Source organism: Haemaphysalis longicornis, unplaced genomic scaffold (assembly GCF_048455015.1).
Source record: "Haemaphysalis longicornis isolate Haplotype H1 unplaced genomic scaffold, Haemaphysalis longicornis Haplotype H1 scaffold_9, whole genome shotgun sequence".
Classification (NCBI taxonomy): domain Eukaryota; kingdom Metazoa; phylum Arthropoda; class Arachnida; order Ixodida; family Ixodidae; genus Haemaphysalis; species Haemaphysalis longicornis.
In genome coordinates this window covers 12,719,433-12,734,154 of record NW_027526460.1, presented here as the reverse complement: position 1 = coordinate 12,734,154, position 14,722 = coordinate 12,719,433, and the positions used below count along the sequence as shown (strand labels likewise).

At 50.3% G+C, this 14,722-nt stretch overlaps 1 protein-coding gene across 4 annotated transcripts in view; it reads left to right on the top strand.

The window, feature by feature from the left end:
- LOC144153083 (cytochrome b5 reductase 4) overlaps positions 1–14,722 on the top strand; it is a 221,097-nt gene that overhangs the window by 138,230 nt on the left and 68,145 nt on the right. Inside the window, exon 2 of one of the 4 annotated variants that reach the window (XM_077684729.1) lies at positions 12,513–12,625. The exons of the other annotated variants lie outside the window; for them this stretch is intronic. The gene's annotated coding sequence lies outside the window, so the exon portion shown is untranslated. The remainder of the gene's footprint in view (positions 1–12,512; positions 12,626–14,722) is intronic. 4 annotated transcript variants of the gene reach the window in all.

The following is a 14,722-nucleotide window of genomic DNA, read 5'->3' as shown; positions in this document are numbered from 1 at the left end:
ACCAGATCGGTCTGATTTAGTGGGCACGCAAAGCAGCTGAGGCCGTTGGAGCCATGGACCAAGGGTACCACTGCTGCTGACCCCGTCGGGAACTGCAGCACGTGGCACAAGAACCCGGTGGAGGGCCGCCCAACCACTCAAAAAATTGGCCGCGCATCTGCTCATCTCGTTGCAAATGTCCCCTCCTTCTCTTCCCCGCTCACCTCTCATGCTGTTCCTCTCCCGTCTCGTTCCTTCCAAGATAACACGCTAGATGTTTGCTCAAGACGATTTAAATTTACCACGTTCCGTTGCTTCAAGTCGGGTGCATCGGAGTCAGCGCTGCCGTACGGCGGTCGAGGCGCCCTGCTACAACGCTTATAGAACCACATCGCCCTATTCCACGAGCTTTCCAAGCGGAATGCGAAACTTATCTAGTGGATCGTTTTCCGCCAGGTAGCGCGGGCAACAGCAGGCGACGGTTTTCTGCAGTTCATGTAGTATTTTATTTGCTATCGCAAAAAGCGAGCATCCGTAAATTTTGAATAAAGCAACACTCCAAATATCTCTCATGTATTGATTTTCTGCCTTATATTTGCGTAATGTCCTGTTCTTGTTCAACAGTGTTGACAAGTATGAACATTAACACCAGAATTAGACATTTAGATTTTGCTGTGAGTATATGAGACTATTGCGCAGCATTTGTTTCACTTCGTCCGGCTGGCTGAATCGAGTGACAGACAGACAGACAGACCAAAATTTTCCCGTTCAAGTAACCCAAGAAAGACTGTCGTCTTTAAAATATATATAAACGTTTTTCCTCCCTTCTCCTCCAATCCGGTCGCCCTAGTTTCTTTGGGGGTACGACGTGCCGCCCCATTTACCTGCCGCGGTCTTCCGCAAGGAGTGCCTAGGCCGCGTCCTTAGAGGTCTGTCTCCTCGGCTGCCGGATCGGCTCAGCCTGCGTCGGCGGATAAGAGGATTAGGGCGGCTCGCCCCAATCTTTTGCGGAACAATGGGACTCCGCAGCGCGCTAGCCTTTTCTTCTCCCTATACTTTCATATAAATGCGTGCATGCCCTGTTCCTTTTTTTTTTCTTTTTCGTCTGGCTGCTGTGGCCTGCGGGCAGATTAGTGTGCGTGGCTCCGTGCTTGAATGACGTCTTGCGACAATGGGGAACACACACACACTCGCACGCATATATATATATATATATATATATATATATATATATATATATATATATATATATATATATATATATATATATATATAGAAAGATAAGTCGGCAGTCTACAACGCCAAAAGAGGCATAAGGGTGTTGTTAAACTTTTTTTTTTCTTTATCACGGGTAATGACGTTACATTATTCCTAATATACGAAAGGCGTGGGTTCGGTCCCCACTCTGGGCGCGTGTTTTTCTTTCTTGCCTTCCGTCTTTCCTATATTAGGAATAATGTAACGTCATTACCCGTGATAAAAAAAAAGTTTTACAACACCCGTATGCCTCTTTTGGCGTTGTAGACTGCCGACTTATCTTTCTATATTTCCTCAACGAGCCCCCCCTCACCTCCTATATATATATATATATATATATATATTAGGTTTTGTCGACGGGGAAGTTGCCTGGGGCGTGCGACAGGGCATATGTCAGACTGAAGCTCTGGATATTTGTAGTGGCAACCTTCTTGCAGACTTGCAAAACACCAGCGAACGGAAATTTTTGCTATAACTTGTCATCTCGCAAGCATATAGAGGCTACGAAGCGCTTGTTGCTCGGTTGCAGTCGTTTATAACTTTGCCGAGGGTTCGACCGGAGTTTTTAGGGCGCAGCCCTTTGTCGTCCGTCTCTGGGCTGAGCCGCTTCGCCGTCGTCGTTACCGAGTGAACGATGGCAACACCGACGAGTGAAAGAAAAAGCGAACGATGAAAGAAAGCAAAGGAGGAGAGTGTCGCGAAATTGTGAGGGGAGGGCGGTTCGCCGTGGCGGCGTGAGCCTGCCCTCTCCGAAAGTGTGTGTTGGGGGAGAGGAGGGGGCAGTATGCTGTGCCCGCACGAGGCGCTTGACGGCGCGAGACGCTTGGCGAAAACGTGAGGGGCGCGTGCGCGTGACGATGATGTGCGTTCGCTTCCTAAACCCAGTTCGCGGTCCCTTCCTGAGACGCACTTCGCGCCGCCGACGCAGAGGCTCATCATCGCTGCCGTCGAGAGAACCCACGAGTGAGTGCTGCCTCAGCGAACTGCTTCTGCGCCCAGATATCGCATTAGGGAATATCGCAATCGCCAGCCAATTTTTGTGGCTACATTGTAGTTTTTGACGAAACGTAAAAAGTTGTGAAGTTGACTTGGGCAGTAAAAACAACATTGCTAGATTACACGACTTATATTTCGACCAGATCAGTCAAAGTATGGTTGAAGTACAGCTTAAAGGCGCGTTGGGTCTATGAAATGAGGAACGCCGACTGATACGCAGGCAAGGTTAGTTCGGTTCAAGTTGAGAAGAATGTAGATCTGTGAAATCGGGGACTTTGTTAGCTCTCAGATTGCCTCCAGAACAGTGAGTCCTCTAGCTCGAGTTGGACTGTCATGAGCTCATTTGAAAGCGCTCTAAATCAGGCGAAAATCTGGCCCTCAAAGACGGACCTTTTTGCGGCGTCCGCGTTCTTCTTCGTTATAACGACGTTCCTCGTATGCCAATTGCGCCTACCACATTTCCGGTTACAGTTTTCCACCGGCCCTTCTCCGGGTTCGCGGCTTGAAAACGGTGCCTCTCCAGTTGCTTTCTTTTGTTTGGTCTAACGATGCTAAGCTGCAGCTCCGTACTATATCATCGCGATACCGGGCTGCTTCGAACGTGGGACCGTGGACGTACTGTTTAAATGCCTAAGTGGGCGGGAGGTGGGGTAAGCTATCAGCGAGAGAAAGATAAATGTTTTATTGAGCCTTAAAAATCTTTAGGGGGGCGTGGTGACCGCCGCACTGGTGGCGGCAGTGCTAAAGTATTTCAAATAGCTGCAGTCTACCAAAACCACACGCCTTGTGAATATTACACCCTGCAGAGCTTTACGTTGTTTGGCGTCTTTTAAAGAGCGCTGAGTGAGTGAGGAGCTGTGTTTCAGAGGTGTAGGTGCAAGGTAGGGGCGTCAATTCGGACAATCGAAAAATTCGCGAATGCGGCGGTTGCTCAGCGTCACCTGAGCAGAGCGAAGTTCCGATCCGTCACGTTGACATGCGGAGGCGCTTCCGGCAGTACGGCCTGGTTCCCACGCGAAAGCCGCTAATTACGGTCACAATGCTGCCCGGTGGCACTCGCTTGATTACGGATATATCGCTGCGCGCCGCTTTGCTTGTTTGTTGCATAGCCGACACGCCGAAATGACGACGGGCGTGCTTTTCTTTTTGTTTCGTCTATGTGCGATCCTTTACTCCTGCATTCACAATTGTTCCATGTGTCTCCTTTGCTCCCTGCACCGTTTTCTCTCTCCCCCTTTTTTGTTTTGTGTCCTTTCTCTTTCAGCGGTTCCCTATGTCATTTTACTTTTGTCTCATTCAGTCTCAAGTCTCATCTTTCTTTCCATGCATGTCTGTCGGTTTTCCTTCTTTCTCACTATGCCTTGTCTTTCTGCTACAGCGCCGCAACGACAAAGGCTGGCGCAGGGACACACAAAAGTGGGGGCACAGTGCTGCAGCGCAATGATTAATTAGCATCCACCCCAGTTCACAATAATCTCCCGCCTGATTTTGGTGACTGCGTCATACCTTGGGCGCTCTTTCGCGCGCATTGTGTGAGCCGTTCGCCCGTACGCGCAAAGCGAAACACATGCGCTGAAAACGACGCGTTTTCCGCACGCGTTTTTTCCCTCTACAAAGCCTTTCCTGCAGGCCTTCACGCGTGTCCCTGACCGCTTCTGCGCTGGTTCCCGGAGAGGGGAGAACGCGCGCGGACGCGCGTCGTTCTCCGCACATATTTCGCCCTTTAAGTGTGCGACCACCAGCTTCTGTAAGTCGCAGTCGGTGTCATAGAATAAGGGTGTCGTATGTTAGTTCTACCCTTACGTCAGCTGTACTTGTCAGACGAGCGTCCCGTAAACTTCCCTTCGTGTTGGGCAAGTCGATTGCCGCCGGAGTGCATAATTTGAGGCTGACCGTTCGAACGTGCGGTCATGCGACTGTGCGCAGGTTCTTCGTTCGCTCATTAGGTGAGCCAACGCTAAGCTAAGCTAAGATGCTGTAAGGGAGGGAAAGATGGAAGAAAAAAGCCCGAAACTGTCCGACTTGGTGTGTCGACACCTGATCAGACCCGTGAGCCAACGCCGTCAGGTAGGCCTGCTACTCCTCCTCCCATACCCGTGCTCTCCTCCTCCCCATACCACCACGCCCTCCCTCCCTTTTCTTTCCCCTCGTCAGTAGCTGCTCGGTGTATTCAAATAGCGGCCACAAAATGCGGTTTGTCAGACGTTGCCGTATGCTTCACGAATGAGGGTCCATATGAATTAGCCTTCAACACGTTCGCGCCTATAGTACCAAACTGTGCTTGCAAAATCTGCAGACCTTGTGTATTCCGAGAGGTAGTCTACGAGGAGCCCGTTATCTTAATTCATGCCAGTGCACAGGGCTTTCTGAAGGAATTTGTGTACGCTTTCATGGTTTCGGGCTCGTATAACTTCGGTCTGTTTGCGTGAGCTCTTGGAAATTCGAATGTGGCGCGTAATTAATTAAAATGTTAAATTCCTTGCTTTTGACAGGATCAGTCTTTCGAGGAGAGGGCTGTAAATGTTTTGTGATTTTTTTCTTTTTTATTTTCTTGTTTTGGGCGTACATTGTTTTTAGATGTGTTTGGAGAAATAACGTGGGACGAGGCATGAATTCTGTTGATCGGGTGCCTTTATGCGGTGACCGAAATACTATGCTGTGTGCGCCCTGCATTGTCTGCGGACGTTGCGCGCACCATCGTCAGCGAGGAAGAAGAATGGGCGCATATTGAACGGATCCAGCGAGGCGGTTACGTGGCTTCGCCATGTGGACAATCCGACTGGGTTTCTGATGTCTTGGGCTCTAGAACGGAGTCGAAGAAAGCGGAGCCCGCAGACTGCAAGAACTGCGTTCACAGCGGCCCTGTCCCTCCCTGCGGAGGTGTATTTGGGCCGCGGCCCTCATTAGTCGCCCCAGGCGGGGCGTTCGTGCCAGAGCTCGTTTGCGCGACTAGCATGCCTCTCGAATTGATTGATCATCGCTGTGTTCGTATACACGCACTGCAGGTCTATATACGCGCAAAGCCGCGGGCTCACAAACCCGCATACATATACGCATTGAGCGCGGGCGATGCACTGTCCGCGTCATCCCCAACAGACTCACGCCCGGACGTCTCTCCCGCGAAAATTGATGTCGTGTCCCGCGTCGTCAGCGGCCGCTCCTGGCGATGGTGTTTCCCGTCGTATTAGGTCGACATCGTTTGTTGGCTCGCCCCCCTCTTCGTCTGGCGACTGCTATCGGCCGGCCACGCAACACCAACTGTACAAGAAGGTCTTTGTATATAACTGCAGACCTTAACGCTATAGTAGTCAGATTGGGCGCCTCCTTTGGTCGCTGTTTACGATAACAGCGGCAACTATCAAAGACTCCGCCCAATAGGAACCGCGGAATCAACCTGCTAGCCTGGCATTAGAAGTCCGGAAAAAAGGGATAGGCCTTTTGCCTTTGAGGAAGACGGTGTTGGACCACGGCGCTGCCTCCATATCGATCGTGCCCGCCGATAAACGTTCGATATATCGGGCTGCCGGTACGTCATTAAAATCTACCATGATACCCGACCCCAGTCGCTTGTAGACACGGCGCCGGTTTGCTCCCATCCAATTTGCGCTGCAGGCCCCGTGCGGCTTCCGGTCATAACGCGTGCGGATTTGACACTGCGTTTACACGTCGTTGAATAAGCGTTTCCGATTATCATGTTTTCTGAAGGATACGCGCTCTTGATGCATGTGGGATGGATGCGCACTACAGAATCTTCCCATCGCCTAGTGTAACGTCATCGCGTTACGCTTACGGACTAAGCTTAGGCGTCCTCTAATTTTTCTTCCGCGAAATAGATTGTATGTTTCCGCACCAAAAATAGTTGCTATGCGAATTGTAATAATAACCGCGTAACACCAATTTCTGCCCCGATTTCTCGATGTGAGGTCGCAGTCAAGTACAGAGAAGAAACAGTAATGCAGTCACTGACGAAGTAAAAAAAGTATAAAGACGTTCCGGAATCCGTACGGGTTCCTTGTTCACAATAAGACAATAATGGACAAGTTTCGAATTTAAAGGTGCAGTTTGTGACGCAATGACCGCATGTATATCAATGGTAACGTCCCTTCATTTCGATTCATCGTATCGGAGTGCGTTTGTATGAGCGATGATTCCAGTAAAAGACGTGATGTCACGTTTAGTTCTTTAGACAGAACTGCAGCGTTGTCCCAGTCAATATTGTGCTGGTGCTTGTGCGCATGCTCGGCAATCGCATTAAAGATCACTTTTGGTTTTTTTACGTCCGAAACGTCTTTATACTTTTTTTTTACTCGGTCAATGACTGCATTACTGTTTCTTCATGCAATGCCTGACCAGACGAACTTTCGTCGAACCCTCGACTACAAGTACAGTGAACCCCGTTAAGACAAACTCAAAGGGACCATGATAATTTGTTCGTGTTATCAGAAGTTCGTCTTATCAGAAGCCCTCCCAAAAAAAGATTCGGCAACACGCCCAGGTGCATGCAAATATCTTTTGCTTCAAGATGGTGAATGAAGCTTAGACTTACAATGGAGGAAAAGAAAAAAGAAAAACATCTGAGTGCGCAACTTGATAGAAGACTGTCTTCTAGTGCTCTTGCCGGGTTTTATCCAGTCCAAGCGGCGACGGGGAGTGTACACCCGCTTAGCTACCTCAAGCGACAACGCAGCAGACAGAGAGGGAACTCCTCGCTTTCTCGGTGATGACGCGGTGGGACTGGCGAGGCGAACCAACGCAAACGCACATGCTCCTGCTGAGAAACGGCATTGGTTAGGAGAGCTGCTACGTTCGCGAACAGGAAGTCTCCATCGTCACTTTTTTTTTTTTTTTTACTTTTTCTATACTCCTAGTTTTGCTCCTCTCTCCTCCAGAGCAGAGCGAATACAAAACTCGCCCTCGCTCTTTTTTTTTTTTTTTAATTTTGCTTTGCCGCTGGCTCCGCGGGTAGATGGGTGGGAGAAGTGGTAGCTGTATCCGCGTGCCTGATACTCTACCGCGAACGCAACGCTGATGGATGAACCCTTCACCATCGTAGAGCTTACCACGGCGTTGGGAAATCTCAACTTGTCTTCCTCTCCTGGCGCTGATGGAATCACGTATTTAGCTTTACGCCACTTGGGTCCCAAGGCTCTCCAGCAGTTGCTGTCCCTCTACAACCAGTCCTGGCAGATCGGGCGTCTTGAGGCCTCCTGGAAGATTGCCCGAATCATGGCGATTCTCAAACCAGGCAAACCGGCAACAGATATAGACTCTTATCGGCCAATTGCACTACTAAGTTGTATTGGCAAGGTGATGGAGAAGATGGTGCTGGAACGGCTTGTTTGGGACCTGGAGAATCGAGACATTTATCCATTGCAAATGTCTGGGTTCAGGAGAGGACGTAGCAGCGTAGACAACATCCGCTCCTTGGTGTCAGATATTACCCGGCAGAAATCAGCCGGAAACATCACTATTACTGTCTTCTTTGACATCAAAGCGGCATTCGACAGCGTCGCGCACGAAGCCACCCGAAGAGAGATGACATGCATAGGGCTTCGAGGACGCATGTTCCAGTGGCTATGTGACTACTTGCAAGACCGGTACGTCTACATGGCCACCAGTGATGGCGAAACGGCCAAACATCCCGTCACGCAAGGAGTTTCTCAAGGCGGCGTCTTGAGCCCGACGCTTTTTAGCATGTGTCTCATACGTCTCCCAACAGTCCTGCCCAAAGGTGTCAACATTTCACTTTACGCAGACGACATCTGTATCTGGGCTTCAGGCAGGAACCGTCGAAACATTCGCGCCACACTCCAGAAGGCAATTCTGAAGATGAGAAAATATCTCAGATGCTGCGGTCTCATATTTTCCCCGGAGAAGTGTGCTGCGATAGCATTCACGCGGCGCGATGTTTCACGTTATACGCTCACCGTACAGGGTACTCCAATACCATATGTCAAGTCGTACAGGTTTCTCGGTGTCACGTTTGACCGCTCAATGTCATGGGCCCAACATATTCGGCGACTGAAGGAGCGGCTTCTGTGCTTTGTGCGCATTCTGCGTATGCTCGGTGGGCGTTCGTGGGGCTGCCCTGTATCCTCACTCTTTTGCCTATATAAAGCCCTTTTTGTCGGCTTCTTGCGTTACAGCCTGCCGGCCCTACATCAGCTATCGCCTACAAGCCTGAAGGTAATAGACTCAGTGCTGGCACAAGCTATGCGCACCTGCCTGGGTCTACCTAAATGCACATCGACGGTTGGAACTCTTTGCGAAGCTCGGTGCTTTTCCGCCACAGTGCTACAACGCCAAGAGGTGCTTCGAACGTCTTTGCGCCATTTGACTCGGTGTCATACGCATCCTTTGGCAGACCTCTCCACACAGTATGCAAGACACTTGCTTCCGGCGAATTTTCAACAGCCTCAAAAGTCGATAGTAGCCCCGTGGGTGCTGGCGCCATGGAAAATTTGCACGACGATACCCGGAATTAGCAAAACGTCTGCCATGCCTGCGGCCGCGCTCAAGTTCTTCACACTCGAATATATTTCCAGCACTTACAAAGGCTACACACATGTTTATGCGGATGGCTCGGTTCGCCCGGGCTCATCCGCCATCGGCGTGTGGATCCCATCAGCCCGGTGCACTATCGAAAGAAAACTTAGCCATGAAACATCCTCGACTGCTACCGAGCTGGCAGCTGTGAGGGCTGCACTTCATTACATCAGCGGACATCATGCCCAGCGATGGGTAATATTCCTCGACTCGCGCAGTGCCTTACAAGCGCTCCCAAAGCTTAACAACAACCGCAGTCAAATTGCCGAAATTCACACAATGGCAGTGCGCCAAGACCATGAAATCATTCTTCAGTGGGTACCTGGTCACTCGGACATACAAGGCAATATTAGATCCGACGAAGCCGCCAGCGCAGGTGTCGCGAAATTCGGGCCCCTCTATGGCTGTCTCTTTTTTTTTTCGCTCGCCATATTGGGACCCAGCGGGAGGATCCCGGCGGAGCAGGAATGTTTTCGCCGCCATTTCGGCCCGCGGGGCAGTGGGCCATGTGTTTCGGAAGAGAGGGGCGAGAGTGCCGCGGCCAGCGGAGGTTCCACCCGCTTGGTTCTCGGAAGAGGCGCGGTCCGAAAGACTGTGCTCGTTGCAGCGCGGCGCGGGGTTCACGACTCGCGGGGAGAAGGAAGCGAGCAGTGGCGGTGGAAGGTGGTGCGGTTGAAACGCGGCGGCCGGTTCTGTGGGCTGCGCTGTAGCCCCGAGTGCGACGACAGCGGCGACCTCGGCCCCCGAGAATTCCCCTCGAGGAGGGGACGGTGCGCGGCCCAGGTGTGCCCGAATTGCGTCGCCGATCAACGGGACTCATCGCAGACGACCGGCGAGCCGACGCATCTTCCCCGACGAGACCACCGACCAAAGTCCAGCTAAGACCTCCTCCCCTTCCCCACTCTTCTGCAGACTCTATAATCGTCCTCACTATTATCTTCCTCCTTTGCGTCGACTGCGCGGACTTGATTACCCTCTTTTCTTAGTGTACCCTGTTGTGTGTACGGGTGTGTGCGTGTGTGTCTAGCGAGCCGAGTGTTAGAGTAGTTGGGGGGGAAGCTCCCCTGCCCGCCTATTGTGTGCCTTACTCCTTCCCTCGTGTTTCTTAAGCCGAGCTTCGTTTTCTTTGCCTGTATTACCCTCTCTGTCTATCTGTTTTGAATTTCCCGTGAATGTGAAGTAAATTTCCGTTGTTTCGAAACTGTTTTCTCGTGCCCCGTCTCGTGCCTCACGCCAGCAGCCAATCAGGCGTGGACCTATCGCCGGTTAGCAGGTCCGAACCACATTCTCGAATTCGCACGTAAGGGGGAGTTGTTTGTCGCTCCTCCCGTCCGAGACATCGGCCACTAAATTATTACTTCGCTTAATTCTGTGACAGCAGGCCACTTGCTGAGCAACACAACCCAGCTTCCTTTCTCCCGATAGGACAGCAACGCCCTTATCCTCGCAAGTGGATGGGCTGCACAAAGGTCGGAGTGGCAGGACCCTCACCGCAGGTATCTACCACTGCACGCTATTGACCCGCACTGTGACTTCCGTTTTCCACGCGGCCTCAACAAGCGGTGTGAAGGAGTTCTGCACCGACTGCGCCTGAATGTGGCGTTTACTCGGAGTTTTAAGTTTAAGATTGGTTGGGAAGATTCCCCCCTGTGCCGGACTTGCGGTGTGCGCGAGACTGTAAATCACTTGCTGTGCGTCTGCCCTCGATACGCTGCTGCGCGAAAAACTGCAACGATCTCCCTCTCTCGTGTACGTCATGGAGGCAGCCTCGAACTTTTTCATTTTCTTGGGCCCTGGGCCAATAGTGCTGACAGTACCTTAGGTGCAAAAGTTCTGCTCCAGTTCCTACGAGAGACTGAACTGGACAAATCTCTCTAGATCAGAGACAGAGCAAGTGTGTCACGATATCCTTTTTCGCTCTGCGACGTTCATTTATTTATTTTTCTTGGGTTGGTGTTGTTACTTTTTTTCCCGTCGTTTACTTTTCATTTTGTTTCAGCGTTTCCATTAACGATTTTCTTTTCAATTGTATTTTTTTTGTCCGGACTCTGTTGGCAGCAATTTCTTGTTTTGCTTGTCCTTTTTTTCATTTTTTTTAACGCTTCATGTTTGTCTTCTTCCTGCTGTAACCCTGATGTCTGATATGCACCACTCATCAACGTAGTCACCCCCCATCTGGTGTAGCAAGCCTTGTCCCTAGCAGGGCTGACCTCACCAGTTCACATTAAAGAGCACTCTCTCTCTCTCTCTCTCTCTCTCTCTCTCTCTCTCTCTCTCTCTCTCTCTCTCTCTCTCTCTCTCTCTCTCTCTCTCTCTCTCTCCCTCTCTCTCTCTCTCTCTCTCTCTCTCTCTCTCTCTCTCTCTCTCTCTCTCTCTCTTCCTTTCTTGCTCTATCCCTTCCTTCGTGGCACGAACTCGCTTCGCGCTGTGGTTTTCTTTCACTTTTCTTTCCCTCTGGCCGCGTGAACGCCCCACCGCACCCTGCCAAGGCTACCATATGTTCGCTTCCCAGAATCCCCTGCAGTGGTGGTCATCCCGAAAGTTGTCCGTCTTAACCGAAGAGTGCGTGCAAGGCTGTTCGTCTTAAGCGGTTTCTTTTTGCATTGACTCTATGGAAAACCAAACAAACGTTCCAACGTTGTTCGGCATAAGCGAGAAGTCGTCTTAACCGAGTTCGCCTTAACGAAAGTTCACTGTACGTGCCAGTCCCCGAACTATTGCTGTGCGAATTATAAGCTTTTGTGAAGACCAATTTCTCCCTCGCTTCCCCTATTAGGCCGCGGTCGAATGTGCACCAGTCTTCGTATTTATCTTTACTCGGCGGCCATTTTCGGGGGAGAAAATTCTGTCACTGGCCTTCTCTGTCATCCGCTCAGAAGGCGATTAAGGAGCTTTTACGCTTTCTACGGGCGACGAACTTAAACTACAAACTATAGACTGAAGGACTGCAGTGGCTATCACTGAACTTGAACGTTTAGTGCTTCAGCGCTGCGCATACCTGTCTGCTCCAACTTTTCTTCATTCTTTCCTCTCGCTTTTTTGCCTATTTTCCCTTTCCCACGAGCAAGATAGAAAACTAGGCTCTAGCCAGGTTAATTTTCCTGCCTTTCTTCTACATCCTTCCTTCCTTCCTTTTACGGTAACTCGATACTTAACTTTTGGGGAGTTTCATCATGTCTATTAGAGTGTTCGTTAAGTCTTCGAGCTATCAGTGTGGATGGACAGACAGCGTCATTTACCGGTCTTATCGACACGAGAGCGCGGAGGAGGCAGCGCAGCGGCATGGGGCGCAAAGCACGGATGCGACGCTGCACTCGGTTTCCGGAGATGCGGGACGCATAAGCGGACGGGCTTACTGAACTGTAATCAAATCCCCCGCCTCCTTTACACGCTGGGTTATTTCGGCGCATACACGTTCCCGAGAACTTTTTCCTTGTTCTCCTGAAATAGCGCCATGATTTTTAGCTTATATTCTATTTTCATGAGCCGCTCAAGTCGACGGAATGTCGGATAGCGATTGCATGCCTGAAATTTTCAATGCAGTCAGGGGACTAAACCAACCAAAACGAAACAAAATAGGGGAGAAATATACGCGATAGGTTAACGTTAGTCTGGAAGGTAGGGGGAGGTAAAAAAAGAGAACGGTGAGGCGTGGGCGAACCGTAATCGGCCCGCAGGCTTATTCTGCGAAGCGTGGAAAGCCTGGCACGGCACCGGGGGTTGTTTACGTGCAGGAGGCGTCTGTGAAACCGGGAAAGCGGGAGCAAAGAAGAGAAAAAGACGAAGAGCGTGTAAAGGCGATGAAACCCGGAAGCGGTAGAGCTTCCCCAGGAGACAAAGCCAACAGGTGAAAATAAAAAGTATACGGAGTAGTTCAAAATGTTTTTTTTTTCCTTCGTATTGTTTGTTGTAACATTTTTATGCAGTTTATTTCTGGCGTTTCGCACGATCCTATCACGACAGATTTTATTTTAGTTCTGGTTGTATGTTCTCTCAAATTCCGTTTCAAGAATACAAAGATGGCTCCCAAGTGCGGGTATTGAAATATGCATCAAAAGAGAGAAAGCCGGTGGCAGAAAGGGCGGGGAAGAACGGATTTTCACGAAGACGATGTATGAAATAGAAAAAAAAAACAACAAATCAAGTGCCTCGGCAGGAACTCACCCTTCTTGTCTTGCCGCTGATATTTAATCGTAATTTAATTGATATTGTAATTTTTTTTGAACCTGTATTGCGTTACTTGTGTCCTTCGTACGCTCCTGCTCGTCCCATGTGGCGGTCTGTCGTTGTTTTGATTCTGTATTCACTTTGTACCGTCCTCTCGGCCCCCTTTTTACACGAAAGTGTTTTATTCCTGGATACACAAAGATTTGAATGACGTCATATCCGTCACGGAAATGACGCCAGTTCAACGAAGCAAGCGTCCTGTAAAGGGTGCACCCCAGCACACAGGGTCTTCTTGCGGGGAAGCAACCTTTAGTACTAAAAAGTACGTTATAGTTCGGGTTGTTTGCTTTTGGGTTTTATATTTTGGCACGAAAGTGTTTTATGCCGGGATGCACCGATATTTCACTGACGTCATATCCATCACGGAAATGACGCCAGTGCACTTTTGCCGAAGCGACCCGCCAGCAGGACGTCGCTCACCATGTACACCCACAAGACAGCCGCCGACCCGCAAATCATGCTCAGCTGCAGGTTTCGCTTCGAATTTCACTTTTGTGTTTTATCGATTCCTGTGACAGAGGAATCAACCACAGTTTTTCCACCTCACTCTGCACAGAATTTCCTTATATAGATTACCAGCGGTGAAGGCACTGCTTTGGTTCTCTACAACCGATCCCTCCGTGTGTTTGAAAATCCTTCATTTCAGCGATGCTTCCTCGCAGCCACCATTTTTTGCCGCATTCTTCTCCGCCTTAATCCTTCCCTCACTCCTTCTCCGCAGCCGCACCCCGGCCGTATAGAATTACTCGATAAAAATCTCCCCTGCGCTCTGAGCATTGTGTTCCGAGGGACGCAGGTGCCAGCCAACTTTTTTCTCGCGTACGTTTGAGTGTGCAGCACTCTTCTGCTGTTGTACAACTTCCGTCTTCGGCGTCAGGCTACGTGAAAACGCGCCGGTATCAACGCACGCGCCTTGCACCTGCAGCAGCACGCTTCCGTGTTGCTCGAGCGCTGGCGCCGGGCTTTCGGAGTGTTTACGCTTCCATTTCTCGGCCCTTTAAAAGCGGCGCCGTTTGGTTTGCTATTACAGCCGCTCCCGGCGCCGCGGGCTGTTTCGTGCGCAAACTTTGCGTATCCTGCGACGGTGTTTGCATTTGCGCGCCTGGGCGCGCTGATCGCTGCAGGCGCGAAAACGCCAGCTGCGCCGCTAATCCGAGCAGCTCACTTCCCGGCTGGCTTCGTCTTAATTTCTACCCTTTTGTTTCTCGGCGGAGCAGTTTTCCGACAGTTTGACTCCGACTTTTTTTGTGTTACTTTTAATGTTTATTGTACGACCATAACGAAGTTCCCTTACTGACACGTGAAGCCCCCTCTTTTCTTTGTTTTGATTTGTTTTTACGAGGCCGCATTTGTACCCTTCCTCCTTTCCGCGCTGCTTCTCGGGCTGCTGGGTCTGAGAGTATATGATAGTTGCGAGTAGCCGAACGGTGTTCTCGCCTCGTTAGCGACCTCTCCAGTGAAAGAAGTAGGCTGTGCACGATACCCCGGGTCTCATTTGTACTTCATTTGGGTCTCTCACTGCACGACGTGGTATTTATAGGTGCATCTTACCACCGCCGCCACCACCTAAAAAGCAATGTGTATTGACACATGAATATACGGGTATAATTAGGTAACCGGTGTAAGGCAGTCAACAGTAGAGGAACTGCTACACTAATCTGTATGCAAAGGAGAATCTGGAGGAGGAGGGGGAATAAACGTATGTCAAAAGCAGTCA